Genomic DNA, 5,037 nt, shown 5'->3' with positions numbered 1-5,037 from the left:
TGTTTTACAGTATTTATTTATTTTAATTGTCATTTAAATTATTTGCCATATTTATTCCTCATTCTCAAAACCCCAATTTTATCTTTTTCATAGTCAATAATAAGAACATACCTCCCTGCAATTCCTTGAGAAGACGACCCGAGGTTTGAATACTCGGTTATCAATTTCAAAGGGGTTTGTTACTTGTGACAACCAAAACGTTTGTACGAAGGGATTTCTGTCGGTTTAGAGACTATATCTACAACGCGATTGTTTTTATGAAATTCTATACTGGCAAAAATTCCGACGTCAAAATGGTGCCGTTGCCGGGGAATTGCAAACGTGTGCCTTATTATTGGTTATTGTAAATATTTTTCAAAAAAAATATATTTATCTTTTTTAAAATCTTATCTTTTTCAAAATATTTTCTTTTTGTTGATTTTTATTCTTATTTTGTCTCACTACTATGAACTCTCACCCCTTTGGCTATGAGACTGGTTACAATTATGTTGCAGGAAGAGGAAACTATAATGAGAACAAGCATCAAGGTTGGAACAATCAAAGATGGGAGGAGCCACAAGGATTTGATCAACCCTCATGGCAACAACCACCTCCAATGGACTATTAACAACCATTCTGTGATGCATATCAAGGCAATGGCTATGGTGAGCACTCTTTTGATTATCAACAACCACCACCATATGCCTATGAACCCCCTCCTCAACATGACTTTAGACCACCATACTCACAAGCCCCTTTCCGCCATTCACCTCCATATAACCCTAACCCTCAACCACCATACCAACCACCTTATGAGCCATATGAACCATATATAGAACCACCCCAATTCCAACCCAATTACTCACAAGAACCACCACCTCAATATTCCCCATCTCCATATAATTATCAAGATGAACCACCTTCCTATTATGAACCCTCTCTCCCAACCAATGAATCCTCATATCCATCCCAACCTCCAATGGATGACAGACTTCGTGTTTTTCTTCAAAATTCTTCAGAAAGGCAAGAAAGGATGAATAAGAGTATGCAAGATTTTGCGGACACCTTAGGCGAGTTAGTAAATACAATAGTTTCCCAATATCTGAGCACTCAAAGAACTCCCATGGCTACATGTGGAGAATCAAAAGAAGAGCAAAGCATGAAGGAGATACTCGAAACTTCGGTGGACAATGAGGAACATGGCTTTGTATTGGAACAAGGGGAGGAAGCCATAATAATTGCAGAGGAAGAAGTGGTTGACTTAGGAGATACAGAACCTCCATGGGAAAGTCCAGTCATAGAACCCCCTTCCAAGACGTTTGAAATTGATGCTGAGGAGGGTGTACAAACTCCAAGGCATATCACAGTTAAAGACTTGGAAGAGGTTGATCAAGAGATGGAGATTCAAGAAGAAGAAGCACAACCTCCCATGCCCTTGGTGAGCAATGAAGAAAAGATTGAATTGGAAGAAAGCTACCAAGAGAAAGAGGTTGAAATTGAAGAAGCTTGCAAAGAGGTGGTAGTTATCCGAAAAGAGCACAAGGGAGTAGAGCTTGCAATTTCATTAAAAACACCTCCCCCTAAGTCGCCATCATCCTTCACAACATTCAAGTGGGTAAAATTCATATCCCTTAGCTTTCTAATTCCACTTGAATATGGGCTACTGGAGACGGATGGTCAACTTAGAGCTCTCTGTGGCATCAAGAGTAAAAGGAAGATGGTTAGTGGTAAGAGTTATCCTGTAAGGTTCATCATGGTTGGAAGCTCAAAGTTTAAACGCAAAGGTTGGTGTAAAGCTCAACTGAATGGGTCTAGGAAGTTGTTTGGCTGCTTACGTGAGAATTCAGACTGCTTGCCACCCGGATGGAGCAATATTGCTCAACCAAAAGACGGGTGCAAAAGCAAGATTTGGGACCCCGGAATCCATTCTACCAATCACCACTCTTGGGGCCTTGTCACTTGCTTTAACTTACTTGAAGGCCTTCTGCGCCTAGTTTGGGATCCCGGAGGACACTGGAATCACAAACATTGGTGGGAATTCCTGGATCAATACAAGCATAAGCCACCCTAGCAGGAAGCTCATCAAATGTCCAACTTAAGGACTATAACTAAAAGTGCTAGGTGGGAGACAACCCACCATGGTATGATCGTTCATTTTGCAATTTTAATTTTATTTAGTTTGTTTGTTTTTGAGACTTATTTTATTTTATTAAACCTGGAATCATGCATAGCATTCACATTAAGCACTGCATATTGCATTAAAAAAAAAGGAAAACACGCACACGACGCTGACGCGTCCGCGTCGCCAGTGCATTGGGAGGAAAAAAATCGAACAGAGAGTCACGCGAGAGCGTGGCTGGAGGCGTGCCAATGACACAAATCGTCCCACGCAACCGCGTCGCTGACGCGACCGCGTCATATGGGAAAAATGACCTCCCACGCGACCGCGTGCCCCACGCGGTCACGTGCCCTGAAAATCGACGTAAAAGGGTGTATGGCCGAAGGTTGTGCTGGAATTGGGCTGAATTCGTGCTAGAAGCCCAAGCCCTCCGATGCGAACGCGTGCCCCACGCGGTCACGTCGTTTTTCAAAAATGGCTATCCACGCAATCGCGTCACCCACGCGATCGCGTCACCCAAAATTTGGCAAAATAAGATTTTGAACAGAGAGTTGTGCGAGCGCGAGGCTGCCCTTGCGCCAATAGCATAAATTGAGTCACGCGATCGCGTGACCGATGCGACCGCGTCGATTAACTTACAGCGCAAGTCGCGCGACCGCGTTCCCCACGCGTCCGCGTCGCTTGCGCCGCACAGCTTATTCTAATTTGCCAAATATCTTATCTTTTCTTCCCCAATCCTAATTTCTTCTATCTTTTCTTCTTTCTTCTTTCCTTTCTTATTTACTTCCTCTTCCCTTCTTTCCCTTCTTATTCTTCTTATTTTTCTTTTTATTTTATTTTAATTTGTTTCCATACTTTCATTCATTGCATTATTTTCATTGGTGTTGAAATTTTATTTGGGTCATTGTGGATTGTTGCAAAACTGTTTGGCAATTATATTTTTAAAGGTTGCTTGCATGTTCACTTTACTACTTTCTATACCGTATTCACCATGCATGCTATGTGTTTGTGAAAAAGCCATATAGCATTATGCACTTCTCTATTTTACTTTATACTATTCAATGCTTGCTTTTCATAAACTCCCTTTACTATTTTATTAATTGAACATAATTGTCAATACAAACATGGTGATTTATTACCAGTAATGTTTGGTCTATGCTACTCATGCCCTTTTCCGGCATGCCAATAAACACCTTGCATTCACTTGTCCTTATATGCACTAGCTATTTTTCATTGATGGCTTTTCACATGTACTCGCGAGCATGTGTTAATGTCAGTTACATCCTAATGTGCATCCATCACCACCTTTTCCGTTCTCTTCCTTGCTATAGTTATCTCTTTGAATTTAATTTACTTTCTCTTTCCTTTTTCAAGATGGCCACCAAGAAAGGAAAAGAGAAAGCTACTCCCAAATCACCGGCAAGGAAAGGAACAAAAAGAGCCCCAGCTGAGGAACCACAACCTCCGTCCACTCGCACATCTTAGCATGCACCGAGGACAGTGCAATCTTTAAGTGTGGGGAGGTTGATACCGATCTCCATGGGTTAGTTATTTCCTCTTTCAACACCAATGTTTTATTTTATTTGTTTGTTCATTATTGCATTTGCATATTTAATTGCATATTTGTTTGATTTTATACATTTAGTTACTACTTGGTTAAAATAATAAATTTCTTTTAAGACCCTATTTTGAAAAAAAAATTTCAATAATTTAAATTGAAACTTTTTGTGTAAAACTTGTTTGAAGTTGTAATTGGAACATGGTTTTTAAGCCAAAGAACATACAACCTGTGAGAATTGAGCTTAATTACATGGTTACATTATTTAACCATAAATATTTTATTCTTGTGTGTTCACTTCTCTATAATTGCAATCTTTATCTTGTTCCATTCTATATGTCCATTATTTAGTATATTTACATGCTTGCATATGATTGAGGCCATTGTTTGATTTTAGCTCACTTATCCCAAAATTAGCCTACCTTTTACATCACCCTTGTTAGCCCCCTTGAGCTTTTAAATCCCTTCTGTTTTATAAACACATTACTAGCCTTAAGCAGAAAAACAAAATAAAAATCCCAAGTTGAATCCTTGGTTAGTTTAAGATAGATATTGTGTATAATTTAAGTGTGGGGAATTTGATGGGAACATGGGATGATACGAAAAAAAAAGTAGGAATTAAATTAAATAAGTTATTTGAAAATTTGGGAAGCATGCTCATGTGAAATCAAAATAATTAAATTACCATGTGCATTGAAAAATAATTAAATAAGGGGATACAAAAAAAAAAAAGAGAAAAATAATATTACCCCAAATGCAAAATAAAAAAAAAAGAATCAATGCACATGGGACAAAATTCAAAAATAAATTTGATACATGAGCATGTAATACAAAAAGTGAGAAAATTATGGGAAGCTAAGTATAATTTTAAAATTTTTATAGAGTATGTATATGTTAGGTGAGATCTTAGACTACTCAAGGATTCACTTTACTAGCTCACTTAGCCTTATATACCCTTACCTTCACCTTAGCCCCATTACAGCCCTGAAAAGACCTCATGATGTTTGCATTAGTATGCTAAATATTTGTTGATTGGTTAGATGAAGAACAAAGTTTAGAAAGCATGACTAGAGGAGAGTAGAGTAATTGACCCTAGACACTTAAGAGTTAGAGTGATATACACTACCAGTAAGGGTTCAATGCTTGATTATATGTTCCCTGCTTTCATTAGCTATCTTCTTACAAGTTTACTTATTTTTACTGTATGATTTGAATTAGTAAAATCTGAATTATTTTTGTCTTGGAGAACTTATTTATTTTTAACCAAATAGGTAGAAACATTTTTGCATGCAGTTGCATTCATAGGTTGCATCTCATACATTCTATCATTCCTCTTCATCTTTATAGCTTCTCTTGAGCTTAGCATGAGGACATGCTAATG

Source organism: Arachis stenosperma, chromosome 9 (assembly GCF_014773155.1).
Source record: "Arachis stenosperma cultivar V10309 chromosome 9, arast.V10309.gnm1.PFL2, whole genome shotgun sequence".
Taxonomy (NCBI): Eukaryota; Viridiplantae; Streptophyta; class Magnoliopsida; order Fabales; family Fabaceae; genus Arachis; species Arachis stenosperma.
This window is presented reverse-complemented; position numbering follows the sequence as displayed.